The sequence below is a fragment of the Zingiber officinale genome, chromosome 3B (genome assembly GCF_018446385.1).
Source record: "Zingiber officinale cultivar Zhangliang chromosome 3B, Zo_v1.1, whole genome shotgun sequence".
NCBI classification, from domain to species: domain Eukaryota; kingdom Viridiplantae; phylum Streptophyta; class Magnoliopsida; order Zingiberales; family Zingiberaceae; genus Zingiber; species Zingiber officinale.
In genome coordinates this window covers 59772318-59784339 of record NC_055991.1, presented here as the reverse complement: position 1 = coordinate 59784339, position 12022 = coordinate 59772318, and positions in this window count along the sequence as shown.

Here is a 12022-nt window from a genome sequence, read left to right as displayed (position 1 = left end):
TACAAGGTGTTCGATTAAATTATTTAGCACAGAAAAATGTAACTTAGGCATTTTAATAGCTCAGTAAATGCAATAGAAGAATTTAAATAGTTTAGTTAGCTTTGCCACAGCATATATGGGACTACGGTCCAATGGGTGGGCACCCACAGTCGCCTCTAGGTTCAGATAACCTAGTAGAAGCAAGGTAAATTAATTAGCTATGATTCAGTATTTTATTTTCAGTAGTGGCACTGTACAGGATTAGATATCCATTGGGCTGGGCTCCCATAGTCGGTCCTAGGTTTAGATAACCTAGTAAACCTTACTAAATTCGGGATTTGCAACCCCGGGTTTAGTTGAGGATGCGCGCATAGCATGTACAGTTTTCGGGCCCATTAGCAGTATGATTATGTATTTTAATCTATTATATTATAGTTTTTCAAAACTCACAAAGATCAGTTATGTTAGTTGAGTTTGAATTCAGTTCCAGACTAGTTTAATTCATGTTCAGCTCAGTTTTCCTTGTTGTTACACATGATAGTTATGGTTAGCTTTGTATGCCATGCTTTGGTGTTCATGTTCAGCTTTTATTACACATGTTTAGATGATAGTATGCCATGACTAGCTTTGATTTCTATGTATGATAACATGCCATGTTTCAGTCTAATCAGTGCACTTTCAAACAGCATGTTTTAAAAGCATATTGCATCGAATGCATGTTTTAGTGAGGTAGATGGTTTCTTACTAAGCGAAAGCTTATAGATACTTTCTTTTCCTTATACTGCAGATAAAGGTAAAGGAAAGATGGACTAGCGGAGGCTGGAGGACAATGCTACGAGGATGTGTGTGGGCAGGAACTTGGAATAAAAGATCTTAGGGATCTAACAAGCTTTATTTATGCATTAGAACTTTCAGCAAAATTAGTTAACTGTTAGAACCTTATTATTCTACACATAGTACATTTGCATGCCATGAATTAGTGAATCATGCGTGATATCATGTTTAAAATGTTAGCTAATACATGTTAAAAATGTTTCTAGCTGTTATAGACTTGATGTGTATGAGTTGGGCACGAAATAGTGCTGAAATCAGGAGTTCGATTCAAATCGAACCGATCGATCTACGATCGATCGACCGGATCGGTCATCGACCAATCCAACAATGAGAGTTAGCGTCATATGGATCGGTCACCCTACCGATCCGTATGCAACAGAGTACGAGCTCACCGATCGGTCACCGACCGATCGGTGAGTTAATCGATCGGTCCGCCGACCGATCATACTCGATCGGGTAGACCGATCCACCGCATACGTAGCAATATAGCTATGGATCGGCCACCCATCCGAGTTTTTCTCCATGCCGATATCGTCGGATCGATCACCGATCGATCCGATGCCCCAATCGATTCATGGATCGATTGAAATGCCTGATTACAGCTAGCAGGACATCCGAGAGGCATAGATTATCTTCCCTAGCATGTGTACAACTCCTAGGTACACCTAGAATATTTAGTTCAGATTTTACAGTAATCAGTTTAGTAAAATTTTAATCAATCCAGATTTCCGCAATAGTAATTTAGCACAGCATAATGTAGCGATCGGCCTCACAGCCTAGTCAGTAGAAGGCGAGTCGTTACAGAGTGGTATCAGAGCCAGGTTCCATACTTCCTACACACACATCAGCATTGTACCTGCAGCTTCCAAGTAAGAATACCTCTCACTTTGTATGTTTATTGCTTTTCTGTTATGGATAACTAAAGCATGTTTGTTTATGATAGTAGTTAACATGATAACAATAGTTCTCTATTACGCTTGTGTTAGTCATGTATGTCCTGCATGTCTTTAGAAATGGCACGAGGACGCCCAGCTAGAAGGGCACCAGCCACTGAGCCCCAGCATGAGGCAGGCAGTTCAGTGCCTCCCCCAGACCTTACAGCACTAGTGGCTCAGTTATAGCAGCAGCTAGCTGAACAGCAACAGGAAATAGCCACCTTAAGGCTAGTCAGCAGGACACTCCCACTGTCACCCCGGAGCCTAACTTAGCGACACCAGTGGTCTTAGAGGTTCCACCAGTCCAGCCTACGACACCAGTAGCCCCAGCAGCAGGAACGCAGAGAGAAGCCTATCTGATCCAGTGGCAGAGAGTCAAGCCAGAGAATTTCTCAGGCAACAATGAACCATGGGATGCTCAGACATGGTTCAAAACACTGGAAAGTACGATGGAGCTTCTGGACTAGCCAGAACATGAGAAGGTGAAGTGCGCCTCCTTCTGTCTGATAGGAGATGCACGTATGTGGTGGGAGAGAATCAGAGCGAAGCGCCCAGTGAACCAGATGACATGGGCTGACTTTGAGAAGGAATTCTTTGAGGAGTTCTTTCACATGCGGGTCACCAACCGTCACTACGACGAGTTCACTAAGTTTCGTCAGGGCAACCTATCAGTTGAGGAAGCCGTGAAGAAATTCAACAGGTTGGCTCGTCTATGCCCTGAATTAGTCAGCACAGAAAGGGAACGAATCCGGTTGATGCTCGAGATGCTGAGGCCGGAAATAGCAATGAACGTGGCTGGTGGAGTTCATAGGCCACAAACCACGGAAGAATTAGTGAGCAGTGCTCTAATCACTGAGCATTACCAGAATAGCATCAAGCAGCAGAAGCAAGTCCTCTCAGAAGCTAAAGGTCAAGGAGGGGCACTCGAAACATAGGGCCACAGCTCTAACTGGAAAGGGAACTCCAGCAACAAGCACAAACCAGGAGTTACCCAAAAGGAGGGCCAGCCAACACAGTTATCCAAAGTGTGCTACTTGTGGGAAATTCCATCCAGAGTTTGTCGGAAGGGCACACGAGGATGCTTTGAATACTGGACAGAAGGGCATATGGCAAGCAAAGGTCCAAACAAGACCGCCTTCCTTAGCCACAATGATTCAAGATGGAGGCCACCACCACATCGATGCAGCCGCTTTAGATGGTCCACATATCAGCCAGGGCATAGAAGCCCTCCAGCTATGACCAATGCGAGGATCTACTCACTCACCGGAGAGGACGCAACAAATGCCTCGACAGTTGTTATAGGTCGATTAGTATTTTACAAAAAGTACAACTGTCTTATTCGATACTGGGGCAACCCATTCATACATATCCATGGCATTTCCGAGAAGTTAGCAGTACCTCCAGAGGTACTCAGTAGCCGTTCCTTACGACGTTACCTGGAGAAATCATGGCGTCACGACCGGCTCAGAGCGGCCCACTATAGCGCATGAGAGCTCTTTTGCGATCTGATAGTGATTAATATGACCGACTACGACGTCATCTTCGGGATGGACTTCTTGATCAAATACGGTGCCTCCATCGAGTGCCGTAAACAGAAAGTCATATTCCAACCTGAAGCGGAAGCACAGTTCGAATTTGTCGGAGAACCCAGGAGAAAGGCCAAGAAGTTTCTCTCAGCTATGAAGGCACAGAGGTTGATGGATTCAGGATGTACGGGTTCTTAGCACACGTAGTCAGCACCAGTCAGGACAAGGACCAACAGCTAGCAGAGGTCCGAGTCGTATGTGACTACCCAGTAGACTTCCCTGAAGAGTTACCAGGCCTAGCACCAGACAGGGAGATCGAATTTGAGATAGAGCTAATTCCCGGTACAAATCCTATCTCCAAAGCACCTTACCGCATGGCTCCAGCAGAACTGAAGGAACTTCATGAGCAACTACAGGAGCTGCTTGACAAGGGCTTCATATGTCCTAGTCACTCACCATGGGGAGCACCTGTATTGTTCGTGAAGAAGAAAGACGGGAGCATGCGCCTATGTATAAACTACCGGGCACTGAACCAAGTCACAATCAAGAATAGGTATCCTCTTCCCAGAATAGATGACCTGTTTGATCAGCTAAAGGGAGCAGCAGTGTTCTCTAAAATAAACCTCAGATCAGGTTATCATCAGGTGAAGGTTAAAGAAGGGGACATACCCAAGACAGCATTCAGGACCAGATACGGACATTACGAGTTCGTAGTCATGCCCTTTGGCGTGACAAATGCTCCAGCTACTTTCATGGACATTATGAACAGGGTATTCAGAGAATATTTAGATAGGTTTGTTATCGTGTTCATCGATGGCATCCTTATCTATTCCAGAACTCAGGAAGAACACGTAGAGCACCTGAAAACAGTATTGCAGCATAACCAGCTGTACGCCAAGTTCACCAAATGTGAATTTTGGCTAGATCAGTGTCCTTCCCGGGTCACATCATCTCAAAGGATGGTATCATGGTAGACCCCAAGAAGATAGAAGTGAGCAACTGGAAAAGACCCAAGAACGCTAGTGAGATCGAAGCTCGGGATTAGCAGTTACTACAGAAATTCAGAGGACTTCTCCAGATAGCCTCCCCACCTCTTACCGTAAAGAATGTAAAATTTCAAAGGGACAGAGGATCAGGAGAATTGAAAAATAAAAGGAGATTGACCAGTGCACCTATTCTGACTCTACCAGAGAACGCAGATAGCTTTGACATATATAGTGATACCTCGAAGTTGGGACTAGGAGCAGTGCTGATGCAAGATGGCAAGGTGATCGCCTATGCCTCTAGACAACTTAAGGATTATGAGAAGAACTATCCTACTCATGACCTTGAGCTTGCAGCAGTGGTGTTCGCTTTCAAGATTTGGAGACATTACTTGTATGGAGCTCAGTGCAGAGTGTATACAAATCATCAGAGTCTGAAGTACTTCTTCACTCAGAAGGATCTGAATATGCGACAGCGCAGATGGCTAGAACTGGTCAAAGACTACGACATAGATATCCTCTACCACCCAGGAAAAGCGAATAGGGTAGCAGACGCCCTCAGCAGGAAATCCAGCGCTACCCTATTATCTCTAGCAGCCATGTCACCACCCCTACAGAAGGAGATCTCAGATTTCAGTCTCGAGCTCATAGTCGGATAGCTCTATACTATGACATTAGAGTCTACCTTGCTCGGTGACATCCAGACAGCTCAGGAGCAGGATCCTGAAATTCAGAGAATGAAGCAAGGTTTAGCAGAATCAAAAGGTGGAGAGTTCAGAATATCAGATAGCGGGGTGTTGTATTTTGGTGACAGGCTATGTGTTCCGGATCAGGAGGAACTACAGAGGAAAATCCTAGACGAGGCTCACAAGACTCCTTATGCGATGCATCCTGGCTCCACCAAAATGTACTAGGACATGAAGAAACGTTTTTGGTGGCCTGGGATGAAGAGAGACATCGCTCGATATGTCAGCACCTGCCTAACCTGTCAGAGGGTTAAGGCAGAACATCAGAGACCAGGAGGAGTTTTGCAGCCCATTCAGATTCCAGAATGGAAGTGGGAAGACATTTCTATGGATTTCATAGTGGGATTACCCAGAACCATGAATGGATTTGATACCATCTCGGTGATAGTCGACAGATTGACTAAATCAGCCCACTTCTTAGCTATCAGGATATCCTACTCCATGGAACAGCTAGCTCAGTTGTATCTCAAGGAGATCGTTAGATTACATGGAGTCCCACGAACCATTATTTCAGACAGAGACAGCAGGTTCACGTCACACTTCTGGGAGTGTGTACAGACAGCTTTGGGCACGAAGTTAAAGTTTAGCACAGTCTTCCATCCGGAGACAGATGGACAGACGGAGCGAGTAAATCAGGTACTCGAGGATATGCTCCGAGCATGTGCCCTAGATTTCAAGGGAAGTTGGTGCAAATATCTGAGTTTAGCAGAATTTGCATACAACAACAGCTATCAGGCCACTATCGGTATGACACCTTATGAGACTCTCTATGGGCGGAGGTGTAGATCTCCAATCTGCTGGTATGAGAGTGGTGAACAGAAAGAGCTAGAACTTCAGACAGATCTAGTGGCAGATACCACAGCAGCTATACAGCAGATCCGCCAGAGGATAGAGACAGCTCAGAGCCGTTAGAAAAACTACGCTGATACACGGTGCAGACCTTTAGAGTTTTCAGTTGGGGATTCAGTGTTCCTTAGAGTAGCTCCCATGAAGGGAGTAATGCGTTTTGGGAAGAAGGGCAAGCTAAGTCCCCGATATGTGGGGCCATACCTTATCAGCAGAAGAGTGGGCAAGGTAGCATATGAGCTAGAGCTACCCCAGGAAATGTCAGCTGTCCACAATGTATTTCATGTCTCTATGCTGAAGAAACATACCCCTGATGCCACCCAGGTGATTGAGCCCCAGTCGGTACAGATACACGAAGACCTCAGCTATGACAGTCGGCCAATTCAGATAATAGACCGAGCAGTTAAGAAATTACGGAACAAGGAAGTACCATTAGTCAAAGTTATTTGGCGAAATCACACAGCAGAAGAGGCAACTTGGGAGACAGAAGCCAGCATGAGACAGAAGTACCCAGAATTATTCTAAGTTCGAGGATGAACTTTTTATAAGGTATGGGGAATTGTAACGCCCAAAAATTCTCAAAACTATTTTAGAAATATTCTATGATTTTTCTGGAATTTTAGAGTATTTTTATGGAATTTTTAGAGTAGCTGAAGTAGCAAAAATAAATAGGACCGTAAAATAGCCTACGCGGGAATTGAACCCGAGACCTATTGGGTCCTATGACTTATGGTGAACCATGGTAACCAGGTGAACCCAGCAGTGCCATGCTGAAAGGAAAGGGATTCAATAATATTTATGTTAGGTTTGGGCGGAAATTACCACTTAATATAAATAGGAAATAAATGAGTGAAGGGTTATTTGGATCGTGATTTTCCTCTTCTCAAACCCTCACCGCCGAACCTTCCCTTCTCTTCTCCTTGTTTCGGCGCCAACCACAAGAATAACCTAGGGTTCCTTTCCTAGGGCTTCAAGGACACCTTCCGGCGACATCTCCGACACGAGGACGTTCCTCTCCGCGAGAAGAACGCATAGACGCGAGAAGATCGTCGAAAGGATCGTCTCCTTCGGAAATCTAGCGATTAGAATCGTAAGAAAATCCGAACAGGAGGTAAGAAACCCCTCACCTGCAGTATAAGTAGCTTCCGTGTGAATTCCATGTTTTAGTTTAGTAATATGTAGACTTTCGGCACAAGGATGCGAATTAGTGCATACTAGGTGTTCGATTAAATTATTTAGCACAGAAAAATGTAACTTAGGCATTTTAATAGCTCAGTAAATGCAATAGAAGCATTTAAATAGTTTAGTTTGCCTTGCCACAGCATATATGAGACTACGGTCCAATGGGTGGGCACCCACAGTCGCCTATAGGTTCAGATAACCTAGTAGAAGCAAGGTAAATTAATTAGCTATGATTCAGTATTTTATTTTCAGTAGTGGCACTGTACAGGATTAGATATCCATTGGGCTGGGCTCCCATAGTCGGTCCCTAGGTTTAGATAACCTAGTAAACCTTGCTAAATTCGGGATTTGCAACCCCTGGTTTAGTTGAGGATGCGCGCATAGCATGTACAGTTTTCGGGCCCATTAGCAGTATGATTATGTATTTTAATCTATTATATTATAGTTTTTCAAAACTCACAAAGATCAGTTATGTTAGTTGAGTTTGAATTCAGTTCCAGACTAGTTTAATTAATGTTCAGCTCAGTTTTCCTTGTTGTTACACATGATAGTTATGGTTAGCTTTGTATGCCATGCTTTGGTGTTCATGTTCAGCTTTTATTACACATGTTTAGATGATAGTATGCCATGACTAGATTTGATTTCTATGTATGATAACATGCCATGTTTCAGTCTAATCAGTGCACTTTCAAACAGCATGTTTTAAAAGCATATTGCATCGAATGCATGTTTTAGTGAGGTAGATGGTTTCTTACTAAGCGAAAGCTTATAGATACTTTCTTTTCCTTATACTGCAGATAAAGGTAAAGGAAAGATGGACTAGCGGAGGCTGGAGGACAATGCTACGAGGATGTGTGTGGGCAGGAACTTGGAATAAAAGATCTTAGGGATCTAACAAGCTTTATTTATGCATTAGAACTTTCAGCAAAATTAGTAACTGTTAGAACCTTATTATTCTACACATAGTACATTTGCATGCCATGAATTAGTGAATCATGCGTGATATCATGTTTAAAATGTTAGCTAATACATGTTAAAAATGTTTCTAGCTGTTATAGACTTGATGTGTATGAGTTGGGCACGAAATAGTGCTGAAATCAGGGGTTCTGATTCGAAATCAGAAACCCAGATCGATCTACAGATAATCCAGTCGTGAACAGAGAGTTAGCGTCTGTTATGGATCGGTCAGCCGGCCGATCCAGATGCGAACAGAGAGTACCGAAGCTCACTGATCGGTCAGCCGACCGATCGGTGAGCCACTGGATCGGTCAGCCGACCGATCAGTGTACTCTTGGATCGGTCGGTAGACCGATCCAGCGGCATACAGAAGCAATATAGCTTATGGATCAGTCAGCCAACCGATCCAGAGTTTTTCTCCGTGCCAGTATCAAGCTGGATCGATCCGACAGCCAAATCGATTCATATATCGATTGAAATGCCTGATTACAGCTAGCAGGACATCCGAGAGGTATAGATTATCTTCCCTAGCATGTGTACAACTCCTAGGTACACCTAGAATATTAAGTTCAGATTTTACAGTAATCAGTTTAGTAAAATTTTAATCAATCCAGATTTCTGCAATAGTAATTTTGCACAGCATAATGTAGCGATCGGCCTCACAGCCTAGTTAGTAGAAGGCGGGTCGTTACATCTAGATTGATCAATGAGACATAGACCATGTCATCCTCTTATCAATCTTTGTATTTCTTGATCTCCAAGTAGACACACTCAAACAAATGAGCTCAATATCTCATATTGACTCATTTACCCATGGCCATGCATTCTTGTGTCCTACTAATCAAGGGGCCCACAGATATCGCTTCCATCATATGGAAGGGATAGATCCCATCTACATCACTCACATCCCTCCGTATAATTTATTGCATACCCAGTGATTGACTTTATAGTCCACCCTATTAAGGGTGACGTTTGATGATACCAAAGTATACAACTCCTTATGTAGGGAACCGTAGTGACTTCAGGTCTAAGGACTATTCATACTAATAGTCACATGAGAATGTTTATGACACTCATACGACGATCCATGAAACATTTTCATGGCGGGTCATTCAGTATATATTCTCTAATATATACCCATGTGTTAACCTGATATCTCATATCCATGACTTGTGAGATCAAGTCATCCACTGACATACATGCTAGTCTCAACCTATTAATATTGTCCTTGTATATTAATGCTCGACTAGGAATAGTTAAGAGTAGTATTATCTACAATATATCACTATCAATTCAACTAATTGATATACTGTAGATAAGAACCTACTAACCAAGGACATTATCATATTTATTCAATCGGCACTGAACTGAAATAAATATATAACCAACTTTGCCTTTTATTAGCAATGATATATAATACAAAATGAGTTCTTTACAATCATCTCATAATTGGTACTAGGGCTAATACTAACACTAATACGGTCAATGCAATTGTATGTGTATGTGAAACATGTGAAAGCACAGATGATGCTCAAGATAATTTCCCTTTGGGAGCCATCTCTGCACAAATTGATCAACTTGAGCAGTGTGACGCAATAGTAAGTTATAATCAAAGACAAAATAATCTGTATTCCAACACATACAACCCTGGGTGGAAGAATCATTTAAATTTTTCTTACCAGAATAACCAAGATCAAGGACCATCCATGGGGGCAAGGCCAAGTTACCAACCTGGACAACAAAGCTATCAACAATAACCATCATAAAGCAATCAACTATCCAGGATAGAAAAGTTGCTTGAGGAAGTTCTTGTTGAAAAAAAAGAAATGAAGAATAAAATCAAGCAGCTTACTCAAAGAATGGATAACACTGAATAGCACCAAATGATGCAAGATTGCCAGATTTCCCAAATAGCTTTATCTTTTTCAAGAACACCAGGAGCATTTCCAGGCAAACTTAATGTAAATTCAGTGAAACATTGCAACAGAATGGAACTCCAGATTGGGTGGACCGTAGGGCACTCCCAAGTGACTGCTCCAAAAGGGATTGACATTCAAGATGAGGCCTCTCCTCCCACACCTAACCCACTTTAGATCCAAGAAGATGATGAGATTACCAAGAAGGTTGAAGGGACTCTTCCACTTTACCTAAAAAGTTAAACAATCCCTTTTCCACAAAGATTAACCAAGACACAAAAAGATGGAGAATTCAACAAGTTTCTTGAAAAGGTCAAGGAGATATGTATTGAAGTCCCTCTGATTGACGCTCTTCAACAAATGCTAAAGTTTACCAAATTCTTGAAGGATATTGTTGACATTCCGCAAGTGTACGGAAATGTCGTAAGTAATAATAAAAGATATCGTATCCACAGGGACTGGTATAAGCACTAAAGATATCTCAACGCGAATTAGCTAAACAACAATTCAATGGATTGACAAAAGCAAAGTACAACTATGCAAAGTAAAACATAGAAACAAAAGAATAAGAAACAAGAATAAAGGCTATGATAAGGATGTTCTAGGAGTTTTGGTTTCTTTGTAAGATTATTCAATGTAAATGATCTACCAAATCTTATTCCTCAATTATCCATCATTTGTAGCAGGTTGTCGGTTCCCTCTTGCAATAGACAACCGGCCTAGGACTGAAATCTATACCTAAATGTGATCAATTAGGAATGAATCTATGTTGTCCTTACACGAGCTTGCCTGTCACGTGCGTCCCTAGGATAATCAACATAAGACTTCATCACTCCTCAACCGCTTCAAGATATAAGATATGAACACATACGATCTATCCTACCCCTTGAATAACCCTATTTCACCCTCAAGATCATCTCTGAAACGTCCTTACACGGGCGTGTTCCTATCACGAACGTCCCTCGGAAAATCGAATGGGAAATAATCTCTACAAGATCCACAAGGTATTTAAACATTCAATCAAGAATGGGCATTAGGTCCAAATCACAACATTCCACACAAGATCAAAGAGGTACAAAACAGGAAAAAATCATGAAAATAGGAAATTGGCATATCCACAAGAGTTTTACATCAAATCTTCATTACAAATACTCCCTCCATCCTAGAACAAGAGATCTAATCCATAGAACAAGGAAAGAAACCCGAAAATAAGAGGATTACAAGCATCTTGATTCCCAAATTCAAGAAAGAAAGGGAAGAAAAGTTTATCTTCGATGAAGAACAGTCTTAGGATCCAATCCTCGCCTCCGGAGTCAAAACGATGAAGATCTGCCCTTGAATCACCTGAAAATCCCTCCAAGAATGTGGAGGAATGCCCCAAATCTCCTTTCACCCAAAAAGGGAGAAGATCCCCTTTCAAATGAAGAAGAAACCCTTATATAGGGCAAGGGTTTGGGCGCCACACGACCCCGAGACACGGTCGTGTGAAGCTCACACGGCCTGTGCTAATCCCTTCTCTTCCTGTCTCACACGGCCGTGTGTGGGACACGGCCGTGGCTTGCTCTACCACTGCTCCCCTTGCACGACCGTGTAGATCTACACGGCCTGCACTGCCTCCGACTCTGGAGCTCCTGCACGGTCGTGTGGTGCACACGGCCAGGGCATTCTTGGCCTCTGGAAATGTTGCACGACCATGTAAATCTACATGGTCATGCACTGCTTCAGTTCTGGAGGGTTTGTAAGGTCGTGTGGTGTACACGGCCTGGCTCCTTTTGGGTTCAAAACTTAGCATGGACTTGTGAGGCTCACACGACCATGGCTACTCCCTTTCTTGCTGCAGCCACACAGGTGATGATCCTCACACGTCTTGGGCAACCCCCCATGGCAGGGTCATGTGGCACACAAGGATGGTGCCTTCCTCTTTTGGTTTGCTTGCCTTGGACATTATTTCTTCTCCAAAATCGACTCCTATGTACAAAAAATGCACAAAAGCATATCTCCGAACAAAAAGAGTAATATGCTAAAAGCAAATATGGAAGTATGAAAATTCATAGATAAAACATGCTCAAAATATGTGAATGTGCGTCAAAACATGCTAAATAAGGTATACAATCTACG